A 16,057-nucleotide genomic window follows, 5' to 3' on the forward strand; every position below is an offset into this window, starting at 1 on the left:
AAGAAGAAGAAGAAGAAGAAGAAGAAGAAGAAGAAGAAGAAGAAGAAGAAGAAGAAGAAGAAGAAGAAGAAGAAGAAGAATAAGAAGAAGAAGAGAAGAAAAAAATAAGAAGGAAAAGAAGAAAACAAGAAGAGAAGAAGAAGAGAAGAAGAGAAGAAGAGGAGAAGAAGAAAAGAAGAAGAGAAGAAGAAGAAAATAAGAAGGAGAAGAAGAGAAAAAGAAGAAAAGAAGAATAAGTAGAAGAAGAGGATAAAGAAAAATAGAAATAGAAATAAGAGGAAGAAGAAGAAGAGGAATAAGAAGAGGAAGAAGAGGAGAAGAGGAGGAGGGGGAGGAGGAGAAGAATAAGAAGAGGGGGAGAAGAGGAGAAGAAATAGGAAAAATGAAAAGAAGGAAGAAGAAGATGAAGAAGAAGAAGAGAAGAAGAAGGAGAAGGAGGAGGAGGAGAAGGAGCCCTCCTTCTTCTCCTCCTTCTTCTCTCCTCCTCCCGGTAGAAGAAGAAGAAGAAGAAATGGAAGAAATGGAAGAAGAAGAAAAGGAAGAAGAGGGAAAAAAGAAGAGGAAGAAGAAGAAAATGACACCCTGACACCTTGACACGATGCCCCAACACCCCGACACGACGCCCCTACACGACATCCTGACACCCCAGCACGAAACTCCGAGCAACTGTTAATACGCCGTATATTTGTGCTAGGTCGTATATTTTTCGATTTTATTAATGAACACAAAATATTTGTGTTGATCGGGTGGATTTACATGTGACAGTTGTATCGTCGCAGTGAGGTCTGCTGTGTGAAGACCTCCCTGTGCATTCTACGAGCTCCTCCCCTACATTTGTGGGTCAGTACAAATGTCATCTTCTCCTCGCCCCTTCATTTACTATGGGTCGGTTTTCGGATGAAACTTGCTAGATGTAGGTAATTAAATTAATTTATTAGTATGCGTGACCAGTATGCGTCTCCCGTTCGAAATGCTTACAGTTATAAATATGCATACATTTGCTTATATTTATAACCATGATTCTTTCGAATTGTCCAACGTTATCCATGGACAGCCCGAGTATGTGTAGATTGGGTTCGTTTTCCCATATGCTTTGTTCCGGATCCGATGCATAATTTCGTCAGTGCCTCCCTGTTGTTCTCCGGATACACGTCCTCTCTGTTTATTGCGGAGACGTGTATCAGGAGAAAAGCGGGGAGGTGCTGCCGAAATTTTGCATTGGATCTGGAGCAGAGCATGGGAAAACGAACCCAATCTACACATACTCGGGTGGGATTAGGACCTATCTTTACCTATTAGCGTGTAGGTTGCATGGACGTCATAAAAATGGCGAACTTGATTAACTGATGAATATATATATGCTAAATTATATAAAAATATATTTTTTGTGTGTTTAGTAGCTACGCAAGATGAGTGATCGTGCGTGGATGTACACCGGTCACCCTAGTCAGAAAGAGATGACGAAAAAATGGTTTCTAAAAACCAAGGAATTTGTGAAAGCAGCATTTGCAAATGGCCAGGAAAGAAACTATTGCCCCTGTCCTGGATGCGACAACTATAAAAAGATGACAGAGGCTGTAATGATTAAACACCTGAAGAGGAGGGGTTTTAAGCCTAATTATACGGTGTGGACATTTCATGGTGAGTCTATACAACGCACCAGAGCTGAGGTGGTCGGGACCGAAGACATGGTGCAAGACTTTGATGATGCTCGGGACTCGGAAGATGAGATGGAGGAATCTGCAAAGGCCTTCTATGAAATGTTGGAGTCTTCAAAACGTCCTCTTCATGAGCACACTTAGCTTTGTCAGCTCGATACAATTGCACAAGTAATGGCTCTCAAGGCTCAGTTCAACTTGGAAAGAGCATGCTACGACGCGATGACGACACTATTTGGACGCTTCCTATCCAAAGGCCATGTCATGCCTGCAAACATGTACCAGTCGGACAAAATACTTCGTGTACTTAAGATGCCCTATGAGAAGATAGATGCATGTGAGAAATGGTGTGTCTTATTTAGGAAGGACTATGCACACTTGGACATAATTAGCTAGTTTAGCTTAGTTAGGTAAAAACATCGTAAGAACCTTGGTTAGCTCACAACTTAGCTAATTTAGCTCCAAAATGACATAATTAGCCCATTTAGCTCCAAAAAGACATAATTAGATAATTTAGCTCCAAGAAGAGGAGAAGAGGAGAAGAAATAGGAAAAATGAAAAGAAAGAAGAAGAAGAAGAAGAGAAGAAGAAGGAGAAGGAGGAGGAGGAGAAGAACCTCCTTCTCCTTCTTCTCCTCCTTCTCCTTCTTCTTCTCCTTCTTCTTGATTTCTTCTTCTTCTTATCCTCCACCTCTTTCTTCTCCTCTTTCATATTCTCCTTACCTTATTTTCCCCAACAATGACAAAATTAGCCCATTTAGCTCCAAAATGACATAATAAGCTCAAAATGGCATAAGAACCTTGGTTAGCTCATGAATATTATATACTTAGCTAATTTAGCTACAAAATGACATAATTAGCCCATTTAGCTCCAAAAAGACATAATTAGAAAATTTATCTCCAAGAATAGGAGAAGAGGAGAAGAAATAGTAAAAATGAAAAGAAGGAAGAAGAAAAAGAAGAGAAGGAGGAGGAGGAGGAGGAGAAGAAGGAGGAGAAGAAGGAGAAGGAGACCTCCTTCTCCTTCTTCTCCTCCTTCTTATCCTCCTCCTCCTTCTCCTTCTACTTCTCCTTCTTCTTGATTTCTTCTTCTTCTCCTCCTCCTCCTCTTTATTCTCTTGTTTCATATTCTCCTTACCTTTTTTCCCCAACAATGGCACAATTAACCCATTTAGCTCCAAAATGACATAATTAGCCCATTTAGCTCCAAAAAGACATAATTAGATAATTTAGCTCCAAGAAAAGGAGAAGAGGAGAAGAAATAGGAAAAATGAAAAGAAGGAAGAAGAAGAAGAAGAAGAAGAGAAGAAGAAGAGAAGGAGAACGGGGAGGAGGAGGAGAAGGAGAAGGAGGAGAAGACCTTTCCCTTCTCCTCCTCCTCCTCCTTCTCCTTCTTCTTCTCCTTCTTATTGATTTCTTGTTCTTCTCCTCCTCTTTATTCTCCTCTTTCATATTCTCCTTACCTTATTTTCCCCAACAATGACATAATTAGCCCATTTAGCTCCAAAATGACATAATAAGCTCAAAATGGCATAAGAACCTGGGTTAGCTCATGAATATTATATACTTAGCATGTTTAGATCCAAAATGACATAATTAGCCCATTTAGCTCCAAAAAGACATAATTAGATAATTTAGCTCCAAGAAGAGGAGAAGAGGAGAAGAAATAGGAAAAATGAAAAGAAGGAAGAACAAGAAGAAGAAGAAGAAGAAGAAGAAGAAGAAGAAGAAGAAGAAGAAGAAGAAGAAGAAGAAGAAGAAGAAGAAGAAGAAGAAGAAGAAGGAGAAGGAGGAGGAGGAGGAGGAGAAGGAGAAGGAGGAGAAGACCTTCTCCTTCTTCTCCTCCTTCTCCTCCTCCTCCTCCTTCTCCTTCTTGTTCTCCTTCTTCTTGATTTCTTCTTCTTCTCCTCCTCCTCCTCCTCTTTCTTCTCCTCTTTCATATTCTCCTTACCTTATTTTCCACAAAAATGATATAATTAGCCCATTTAGGTCCAAAATGAAATAATAAGCTCAAAATGGCATAAGAACCTTGGTTAGCTCATGAATATTATATAATTAGCTTGTTTTCCTCTAAAATGGCATAATTTGCCCATTTAGCTCCAAAAAGACATAATTAGATAATTTAGCTCCAAGAAGAGGGGAAGAGGAGAAGAAATAGGAAAAATGAAAAGAAGGAAGAAGAAGAAGAAGAAGAAGAAGAGAATGAAAATGAGGAGGAGGAGAAGAAGGAGAAGGAGGAGAAGACCTTCTCCTTCTTCTCCTCCTCCTCCTGCTTCTTCTTCTTCTCCTTCTTCTTGATTTCTTCTTCTCCTCCTCCTCCTCTTTGTTGTCCTCTTTCATATTCTCCTTACCTTACTTTCCCCAACAATGACATAGTTAGCCCATTTAGCTCTGAAAATGACATAATAAGCTCAAAATGGCATAAGAACCTTGGTTAGCTCATGAATGTTATATACTTAGCTTGTTTTCCTCTAAAATGACATAATTAACCCATTTAGCTCCAAAAAGAAATAATTAGGTAATTTAGCTCCAAGAAGAGGAGAAGAGGAGAAGAAATAGGAAATGAAAAGAAGGAAGAAGAAGAAGAAGAAGAAGAAGAAGAGAAGAAGAAGAGAAGGAGAAGGATGAGGAGGAGAAGAAGGAGGAGGAGAAGACCTTATCCTTCTTCTCCTCCTTCTCCTCCTCCTCCTTCTCCTTCTTCTTCTCCTTCTTCTTGATTTCTTATTCTTCTTCTCCTCCTCCTCTTTCTTCTCCTCTTTCATATTCTCCTTACCTTATTTTCCCCAACAATGACATAATTAGCCCATTTAGCTCCAAAATGACATAATAAGATCAAAATGGCATAAGAACCTTGGTTAGATCATGAATGTTATATCTTAGCTTGTTTTCCTATAAAATGACATAAGTAGCTCAAAAACATCATATGTTGTTATTCTTCTTCTTCTGACTTTCTTATTCACATTTTGCAGATTGGATGTACTACATGCATGGAAGCTGGCATTCATGGAGTGCTTTAGTTCTAGTTTTCATTTGAGTTGATGAACAATGTCGAACTATATGTATATTTATCTATGGATGAACAGTTTAAAACTGTGTATGTTGGTTCTTTCGATATATGGGATGTACATTGATGAGCTTTATATGTATATCAAATATGTGATGTGAACTATATATATGTGTTGTGAAAAATATATCATATATGTGCTGTCAAATATATATATGTGATGTGAATTAAAATAAAACAAATAAAACAGGGACTATATGGGCTCTTTGTCGTCTGACAGCTGATGCAAAAGGCCTTTGCCATGAGGGAGCGGACGGCAAAGAGGCCAGGTGGCAGGCACCTGTGCAACCTGGGGCATGAGCAGCTAGCCCATATAGTCATTTTGTCGTTCGCCACCAAAGCCAGCAGATGGCAAAGATGCAGGAGGCAGATGGCAAAGATGCAAGAGGCAGGAGGTAGGAGGCAGACGACAGACGGCAAAGGGACTGCGAGGCAGACAACAAAGAGACCAGGAGACGGACGGCAAAGTGCTCCGTTAGTCACCTAACGGAGTAGTTGCCTTCGGCTTCCGTCTAAAGGTAATTTGACGTGAGCTTGGGCATATGGTTGACGGCAAAGGACATTGACGTTCGCTTCCTGGAGGCAGACGGCAAAGAAGGTACTGTGCCGTCGAAAGCTGTTGCAGAAACATTGCCGACAGGAGACAGACGACAAAGGACATTGCCGTCCGTGGAACACCTCTTTGTCGTCTGTTATAGCAGATGGAAAAGAGTCTAATTCCTGTAGTGAAGGAAAATTGTTTCACTACAACTAAAGAGAAATTGATCTTTAGGATTCCAATGTAACATATTGCTATCCTATGCAATTTTCATATCCTATGAATTGATGAAGAAACCCTAAATTAACTATGACATATATATATATATATATATATATATATATATATATATATATATATATATATATATATATATATATATATTCTCCCATGGTTTTGCCAATATGCAACAAGAAAAATTGTTTCACTACAACTAAATAGAAATTAATATTTAGAATTCAAATGGAACATATTGCTATCCTATGCAATTTTCATATCCTACGAACTGGTCAAGAAACCCTAAATTAAGTATGTCATATATATATGTTCTCCCATAGTTTTGCCAATATGCAACAAGGAAAATTGTTTCACTTCAACTAAAGAGAAATTGATCTTTAGGATTCCAATGGAACATATTGCTATCCTATATGCAATTTTCGTAACCTTTGACCAAAGAAAAGCCTCAAAACTTACCTCGCCCATTGGAAGACCATGACATTTCTCTTGAAACAAAGTTGGATCACGGCAACACCTTCTTGATTGGTCGTGTACTCGAGATCAAGCCCCATGAACTTGTCTTTCTCCTCCGCCTCTTCAAGCCGTTCCTCGAAATAGGAAAGAAAACGCGGCACCATGGCGTTGTCGTCTATGTAGACGACATTGAGTTTTGTCGTGCCATGTGTGAGCACCTCTCCGTAGCGAGTGATTGGATCATTCATGGTGGAAGAAGATAAGGGAAGAAGAGAGAGCGAGAGAGGAGACGAAAAGAGCGAGAGAGAATACTCTGCCTCGCGTACGGTTCTGTTTTCATCGCGTGAAACGACGCGGGATGCGAACCGTTTGGACCTTTAGTCTCGGGTTATGCCACCAACCGGGACTAAAGGGGCAGCCAAACGGTCGCCATGATCCCTTAAGTCCCGGTTTGAGACACTAACCGAGACTAAAGGGTCTCGCATCAGGCGAACGGTTGCCACCAAACATTTAGTGTCGATTCATGGCTCAACCCGGGACTAAAGGCCCTTAACGAACCGTGACAAAAGCCTAGCTTCTCGAATCGGGACTAACTAATGGTGACATTAGTCCCGGGCCAAAACCAAACCGGTACTAAAGGGCCGAACATAAGACCAGTATTCTACTAGTGCCCAGCGGCAGTGGTGTAAGATGACTACTACAACTTATTCACACATTTTATCAAGATAATCTTCGACCATTGTCCCGTCAAGATAATGTTGTTGCTCATGAACTTGTTGTGTTGGCGAGAGGACTGTGGTTTTAATAAAGAGCTTTTCTTGAAGATATAACTGTTATTGGTTTTAATAAAGAGCTTTGTTGTCAAAAGAAAGTTCTAATACATGCCCATTCAGTTCGTACTTCTTATTTGTGCTATCAATCCATGTATGAATAAGCATTTCTAATGGGTTGTGTCTATTACATTCATCACTTTACATATCGTATTAATTGACTATTTGTGTTCCAAAATGAAAATTAGATTGCCTAAGTTAAGTTCCTAGCTAGGTGTGATCAGAAGATGCAAATCAAGATAACTGCAATTGGTTGCTCCATTTGCTAACTGCACATCTATGATCTTAGTTAGAGAATAATTCATGTATGTACATGAACGTTTAATTTTTTTTGATTTAAGGAAATTATCATGATGAATTAAATATGTGGCTTTTAATTGTATTTCAAATATGAGGATATAAGCAACATGGAAAGAGAAAAAGACAAATCATGTTATTGGGTAATCTCCTTAATTATAATCTTGAGTTCTTTTTGCGAATCAAATATAATTTCAGTTCTGTTAAACATTGAGAAATTTGTGAGGATATTATGTGCTAAAGTTTTTGAGGATACTATGTGTTGATGGAGCAGGTGAAGCAAACATATTTACCCCCCTACCATGTTATTCATCTACTCCCTCTGATCCATATTTGTTGTCCCTGATTTAGTACGATTAATATGGATCATAGGTAGTATTATTCTTCTAAAAACAAGTACGGATGCTATGTTTTGTTAACATGGACAGTTTAGTTCATTAATGTGTTTAAAAAACAAAACAAAGTACAGTTTGTATTTAGCTTTCATATATCATGCCAACATATATTTACGAAAAAACATTGTTTAAAGATATTATAACTGTGCACATTTTCATCCTTATTATAAGTGTAAAATAGGTTGGCGCGGCAACGCGCGCCATCATAGTCTAGTACATAAAAAACAAGACCGAAACTGAGAGAGCACGAGGGGTGGGGGGAATTTCAAGTCTCCAGCACGTCCAGCCCGTTTAACTAGATTCCACACAAGCGTAACCCTAAATATCCTTATCCCATCTTCTTCCGTCCCCAACCATCAGCCGCCGCCGCTCCACCTATCCTCCCCGTTCCTCTCCATGTCGTCACCGGTGGTACCAGTGCAGAATTAACAAAAGCATGAGTTATTCTCTGGGATATAGTTGACATACTCTTTGTATGCATTTGAACTCTTGGTCCTATTCTTTCGTGTACTTCATCTGTTCCTAAATATAAGATTTTTTAAAGATTTTATTATAAACTATGTATGAATGTATATAGACATATTATAAAATATAAATTTATTTATTTTGCTTCGTATGTAATCTATAATAAAAAAACTTTAAAAGGTCTTATATTTAAGAACGGAGGGAGTACAAATGAACACAGAGGTGAGCAGCAACTCGAAGGCTGTCCGTATCTCAGGTGGTAAAATTGGCCTGAAAGGAATCACCATACCTACGAGGAAGCTTCTAGAGAGTAATCTTTGTACCTGACGTATTGTGTACTTCCCGACATTTAGTCTGAAAATCTTGTTATTCTTTTTCCACTGTTTTAAGTTAGTGGTCATGATCTGAATTTTTCTGAAGAGGTAAAACATTCTAAACTTTATAAATAATGAATTTAATTATTATCTGAATGTTGCTCTAGAATGACTGGTTAATTTTAAGTCCACTAATTTGCAGGCCAATACTCACTGTAGTTTTGGATGTTCGGTGGCAGTTAAATAGAACCGTTTGACTATGTATTTTCTAGTTTTCTTCCATTTGTTAGTTATAGACCTCTCGCATTGTTTCATCTCATCTCATGGAGCACTCGTGTCACTTGCATCATGTTTGTTCTGCCCAAGAGTTGTTGTTCAATTTCCTTCTACACTTCTGCTAAAGCTTGTAGATTCTCAACCTGCTGGTGAGCTGCGCAGATTGACCCGGCCACCTCCGCACGCGAGCTGCCGGAAGACCCGGAGGTCCGCGAGCGCCTCAATGCGGAGCGCGCGGACGAGGAAATACGAGCTCTATAGGTCAGAGGCGGCCGGGACGGCGGCGGGCGGCGGTTCCCCTCGCGCGTGGGGCGGCGCGAGCCGGCCTCCTCGGGCCTGGGCGCGGCACAGGGTGCCGTGGCTCGCGGGTATGGGAATGGGATGCCTGCGTGGGTGATGCGGCGGCGCGGAGTCCAGGTTATGTGCAACTTTCCTCCAAGTAGGCATGCTTCAGCATGCCATTCAAATTACTCCAGTACGATTAGGATTTCATTGCGAAATATTGTGGTGGTGGTTAACCCGGCAGGCATAACACACCTGATTAGCGAACCATGACAGCTAGCAACGGCTGATGATAACATGTACATCACCGGATTCCAAAACAAAAACACGGCTGGAACATGCTGAAAACACATTTTGATCAAACTCCAAATTGCACGTCGACACTCCCGTTTGGGCACCGCCGGTATCCCTGGATCAAACGAGCACGCATCAATTTTCATTTGGATCCATTAGAATGTGATTGGCCTGAATGCAAGAATCCTGCCATTTTGAGAAGAAAAGAAAAAAAAAACACTGCCTCACGACAATCCTCTTACAAGTTACAACCACCGAAGAAGGCTCCCTTCAACAAATTAACAACTTAGCAGGCTACTTCCTAACAGAAATTATATTTTGTTGTACTCCAATATCTCAAGCATACTCTATATAATACGCAAAGGAAACATATGTGTACACTTTATTTATTGTTCTCAACAACAGTAGCAAGAGTTAGAATGGGTTAAATCACATGAAGTGCTTACTATTTATACTAATTACAATAGCTTGAACAGACATAACGCTTTGATGAGCCTACCTAACTTTGTCATGCACGGGTATGATCGTATATGGCTATAATCGTATAGGTGAACTGCAGATTGTGTGGGCGCTTCATGACACGGGACAGCACACCGATGGCACTCCGCCGCGCTTGGATGCGGCCAGGAATCCTCGATGCGGCACCCGAATCCTGGTAAATAGAGGACACATTGCACGTGTAGTGTGTATTTGACTTGCTATCAACTGCCTTTGCTATCTAACACTAAATTCTTCATTCGTGTTGTCCTAGGATGGATGCAATTGTACGTAGCCTATTCAGACTATGATTCACCAACATATGATGCACGGACTGCGCGCCACCGCACACCTTTAACCTTCTACCTTTTGGTGTACTCCAATATCTCATACACTACAAGATATGGAGAAATATATGCATCAACTTATAAATTCTCAGTGGCAGTAGAGTTGAGATTGGTGCAATTAATGTGGACAAGTGCTGAGTATTTATACATTACTACTACAGCTATATGTCATACTCCCTCCGGTTTAGATGAACCTAACCAACTTAATCATCCAGACCAGGAAAGTCATATGTATACAACTAGACCAGTCATACAAATTCTATGCTCAGCCGATTGGCGGACGAGCGCATTCAATGCTTGAGAGGAATCCCCAAATGAAATTAATTAACAAGAGCACGAGTTGTTGTGTGGAAGATAGTAGTAACAGACTTGTATGCCCTTGATCTGTTATTCCTACTCTCTTATGTAGAAATGAACATAGAGTTGAGCAGCAACTCAAAGGCTGTGTCTCGGATGGCAAAATTGGCATGAAAGGAGTCAACTTGGCCCCCAACAACCACGCCAAAACAACGGTTCTCATTCTGTTCAAATTGCTCTCACTCAACATTATCATCTGATTTCACAAATGTGCCATCTATAAAATGTTTTAGATAATGGGATGCTAAAATCAGAGTAGCATGCCGTGACCAACTGAAATGATTACCGACTCCAAAAAGCTTTACCACTTTATTTTTTAAAACACGGTTCCTTAGGTATCGATCTCATTAAAAAAAAGTCGAAGAGAATTGCCCGGTTAATAATCGAAAAATCGGGCTAAAACCGTCACAAGGCGATCTGAAAACCTACACAAAAATGCACACACACCGCCAAGGGGAAGAGCTCCGTCAAGGTTGTAATCCAGCGTCATCGTCATCACACCTCTGCGAGGGCGACTCCAACTTCACCATTAACGATCATCGATGTAGCCTCTGCCGTAGACGAGCAAGAAACAACAATATGTGGCCATCCACACGCCGCTCGGAGGACGTCGATGACTAGCAATTGCGACCAGATTTGCTTGGAAGGGGCAACTCGAGGCGAGCGGATTTGCGGACAACTCGAGGCGAGCGGATTTGCGGACAACTCGAGGATGGCCCGTCAACATGGACAGCACACAGCAGCACCGCGTCCTTGGTCGTGACACTCCTAGCCAAAGCTTCCAGACGTGGATGGTGCAAAGCGACTACCATTTGGTATACCCAATATCTCATACTCTAGACGAAAAAAGGTCCCCCCACTTTACATTGCTCCCTCTGGTTTAAAATAAGTGTTGCTGTTCTAATATAAAATTTATACATTATTAAATTTACGATACTTATTTTGACGTGAAGGGAGTAGTATAAAGCAACCATCCCCGCATTACATCTCATACTCTCTTAAATATGGAGAAACATAGGAGTATGTATCAACTTAATCCTTAACATCACTGGAGCTGTACAGCTTAGATGTGGCGAAGCGCTTATTTATACTACTTTCTTACAGAAGTATTACTACTAGGATTAGTATTACAGGTAATATGTCATATGACTTGGGTGAAACTAACTAACTGCCATGCAGATCAGGACAGTTAGAACCATCATATAACTTCGATGCTCAAGCGACTGGTAGACAAGCTTGCTTGATAAGTGCAGAAGCGTGGCAATACCTTTTTGTTATCACAATACTTGACTATTAGTTACAGGAGTTTGCAATACACAGTTACATATCGCCTTTGCAAATAAGTACTACAGCTTATTGCAAATAATACTACCAACAAAGATATAAGTACAACTCATTGCGGAGATGCAATTCGGCTTCCAGGAGCACGTGCTCCTGCCCATGGAAAATAAATTTTGAAATGTCAAAAAAATCCTAACAAGTGGATAATGCTAGCGCGCATTGGTCAAAGCAGAATAATAAATCACACTGAGATTTGTTGGAACAGAGTATGATATATATTGCAGTACACGCTACATCGAGAAAAAAATCACCATTTCAACTACATCCAGTGAAAGAAACATCGCAGCACAGCACCACCGCGTCCTTGGTCGTGACACTCCTATCCAAAGCGTCCAGACGTGGATGGTGCAAAGCGACTTAATAGCTTCCGGTCTGATGCATTGTGGCTACACATGTCTACCAGAAAAAGAAATACTAGCAGGAAGAGGAGACATTAGTGCTGCCACAGAGACAATTGAAACCTTAAACCTTCTATCATTTGGTATACCCCAATATCTCATACTCTCTTGACGAAAAAAGGTTCCCCCTTCTTTATACTCATCTGTTTCAAAATAACTGTTTCATCTTTATACTAGCTGTAGCAAAAAATTAAACTAAGGTTAAAGCATTTATTTTGGGACGGAACGGGCATTGTAAAGCAACCATCACCGCATTGCATCTCATACTCTCTTAATTATAAAGAAACATATGTATCAACTTAATCCTCAACATCAGTGGAGCTGTACAGCTTAGATGTGGAGAAGCGCTTACTATTTATACTACTTTCTTATAGAAGTATTTATACTACTAGGATTACTATTACAGGTAATATGTCATATGACTTGGGTGAAACTAACTAATTGTCATGCACAGGACAGTTAGAACCATCATATAACTTCTATGCTCAACCGACTGGACAAAGTGGAGAAGCGTGGCAACACCTTCTTGTTATCACAATACTCAGGCCCGGGCCCACAGTGGTGTCACATGTGCAGCCCGCACAGGGCCCACGATTTTGGGGGCCCCAAAATATATATATAATATAGCATATAGTTGTATAAAGAAAACGATTGGGCGTCGTGGCTTCGTGGGCGTCGTGGCTGGTGGCTCGTCTCCGCGCCGTGGTCGCCTCAAGCCAGCTGTCCGCTGGGCGGTGGGTGCATGGACCAGCAGGACGTTGCCTCGCTAGAGCGACCTGGGCCTGTGGCTTGTAGCCTGTAGGTCAGGCGCGCAGGCCTCCGTGACTCCATCTACGAAACGTGATCGCCAGCGCCAGCCGCCAGGTGCACACATCTTCCCCCATCGATGATCCCAGGACGCAGGTGCGCACGACGAAGGTCTGCATGATCCCATCGATGATCGATCTGTAGACGTCTTCCCCCATCGATCTATACTTCTGTAGACGTGATCGCACAGAACGGAAGGATACGCGTCGTCTCTACCGTTGATGCCGTGCGTGCGCATGTACGACAGTACGAGTAGCGCTCCCGTCTCTATTTCGGTAAGAAAAGAATATCTCGTCGGCTCGTCGCCTTCTCGTTCGCATCATGACTGATCACTTCATCTGCTTATCAGTCGATCCCGCGATCCGATTTAGGCCGCCGCCGAGACTTGTCGTCTCGTCGGATTGATCCCAGTTCATCCGTGCAGGACACAAAACTAGGTGAGTTAGACAGTTCGTCTAAGTTCCAAACATTGATGCATGATCTCCAATTGATATATGCTACTATATAACTTCAATTTCATTGTATTCATCTTTTTGATCTTGTGTTTCAATAATATAGATTTGAATCATCATGGGGAAACATCAGTTTGGTGCCTATAAGCGCAAGAGAAAAGCGGAAGAACAAAATTTAATTAATAAATCTTATAAAGGCGGCATGGACAAATTTGTTAGAAAAGAAGCACCGCAAGTGTCATCCAGTAATCAGTCTGTTGATCCTTCTACCCTTGCAATTGTTCCTTACAATGATGCTAGAGATGGTCAGACAGAGACAGATAATATGGAAGTAGAGGATCATATTGATGTTAACTTGAATAGTTCACCTCGTGAGGATGTTGATGATTTTTCTAAGTCTGATATATTTGATCCAAGAAACCGGGATTCTCTTGGTTCTAAACAGATTGATATCTTAGCACAAAAGGGTTCAAAAAGAGACAATTCAATTAAGAAAGGTCCTAAAGATAGATATCGTAAAAGGTTTACCGCAATATTCTATACTAGATTTCTATCAAATGGAGAGTGTTGTGATAGAGACTGACTTGTCTATTCTAAACAACTTGATAGAGTCTTTTGCTTTGCTTGTAAGTTATTTAGAAAAAGTCATCAGAAAGGTCAATTGGCAAATAAGGGTTGTAATGATTGGTCACATATGACCAATAGACTAAAAGACCATGAGACAAGTGGGGATCATGTTTTGAGTATGACTAATTGGTATGAGTTGCGCATTAGATTGGAAAAACATCAAACTATTGATAAAGCAGCTCAACGACAACTTGGGAAAGAGAAGGACCATTGGAGAAAGGTATTATTCAGAATTGTTTGCATTGTAAAATTTCTTGCCAAGCATAATCTAGCATTATGTGGTACTAATGGCAAGTTGTATGAAGATAGCAATGGTAATTTCTTGGGTTTGGTAGAGATGTTGGTTGAATTTGACCCCATTATTCAGGAGCATGTTCGTCGTATTACAAATGAAGAAACTCATGCTCATTATCTTGATCATAATATTCAGAATGAATTGCTACACTTGCTTGCTTCTTGTATTAGGTCTGAAATTATCAAGAAAATAAAGAGCGCAAAGTATTTCTCTGTCATACTTGATTGTACCCTTGATGCAAGTCACCAAGAGCAAGTGTCTTTAATTATAAGATATGTGGATTCATCTTCAAGTCAAGTTTGCATAGAAGAGTCCTTTCTAGAATTTCTTGATGTAAATGATACAACTGGCCAAGGACTTTTTGAGGTGCTACAGAATGAGCTAAAACTTCTTGATCTTGATATAAATGATGTGCGAGGACAAGGTTATGTTAATGGATCAAATATGAAAGGAACGCATCAAGGGGTATAAAGAAAACTTTTGGATGTAAATCCTAGAGCTTTTTATTCTGCTTGTGGTTGTCATAGCCTTAATTTAACACTTTGTGATATGGCCAAGACTTGTGGTAGAGCAAAAGACTTTTTTGGGATCATCCAACTCATCTATACAACTTTTGCAAATTCTACTAAGAACTGGCATATTTTGAAAGAAAACATATCAGGATTGACTCTCAAGTGTGTGTCAGCTACGCGTTGGGAGAGTCGTGTTGAAAGTGTTAAACCAATTAGATTTCAATGTTCAGACATTCGGGAGGCTCTACTTCAGGTAACCAATATGTTCATATTGATAATGATGTAATTCATTCAGCCTTTGACTAGATCTAGCCGTAACATTTATGAACTTTCTTTTAATTTCAGGTATCTGAAACTAATAGTGATCCAAAGGCAAGCAGTGAGGCTCTAGGTTTGGCAAACAATGAACTTGGAGAGTATGAATTTATCCTGGCAATAGTCATTTGGTATGAGGTATTGTCTGCTATTAATTTAATAAGCAAGAACTTGCAAAAAAAGGATATGCTTATTAATGTTGCAATTGAGAAAGTGAAAGGGCTTATTTCTTTCTTTGAGGGGTACAGAGAAACTGGTTTCTTAGAAGCATTGGAGATACCAAAGAAATTGCACTTGAGATGAATATTGATGCAACATTTCGTAAAAGAAGAGAAATTAAAAGAAAGAAACAGTTTGATGAGAACCCAGACGACACAAATATTGCCACACAGTCTGGAGAGGAATCATTTAGAGTCAACTATTTCATACGTGTTGTTGATCAAGCAATTTCCTCACTCACAAGGAGATTTGAGCAATATGAAGGTTACCAGAAAATATTTGGTTTCTTATTTACCTCTGAAACATTGCGTTCATTGGATAAGGATAGTTTGAAATCTTCTTGTGTTAATATTGAGGCTTCCCTTATCAAGGATAAACAATCTGATATTGATGCCAATGAACTATTTGTTGAGTTGAAGTTTCTTCAAGATTTCATGCCAAAAGAAAATATCGGACCTGTTGAAATTCTGAATTTTTTGAAGCGGCATGATTGTTTTCTCAATGCAAGTATTGCATATAGAGTTCTGTTGACCATTCCTGTGACAGTTGCATTGGCAGAAAGAAGTTTTTCAAATTGAAACTATTGAAGTCCTATATGCGTACTACTATGACACAACAAAGACTCAATGATTTGGCCACAATAGCACTTGAGGGTGAAGTCTTGGAGAAGGTTGATGACGAGGATATCATTGAAGATTTTATTTCAAAGAATACTGCAAGAATGAGGATGTTCAAATAAATAGCAATCGAAAGTTGCATAGGTATGACTTTTTTATATGTCCATTTTTTATGTAAGATATTATATTAT

General features: G+C 40.1%; 1 pseudogene; it reads left to right on the top strand.

Moving 5' to 3' along the window:
* The first annotated feature begins 13,483 nt into the window (after positions 1-13,483).
* Positions 13,484-15,827, top strand: LOC123425038 (annotated as a pseudogene).
* The last annotated feature ends 230 nt before the right edge of the window (positions 15,828-16,057 follow it).

This window comes from Hordeum vulgare, chromosome 2H, assembly GCF_904849725.1.
Source record: "Hordeum vulgare subsp. vulgare chromosome 2H, MorexV3_pseudomolecules_assembly, whole genome shotgun sequence".
NCBI classification, from domain to species: domain Eukaryota; kingdom Viridiplantae; phylum Streptophyta; class Magnoliopsida; order Poales; family Poaceae; genus Hordeum; species Hordeum vulgare.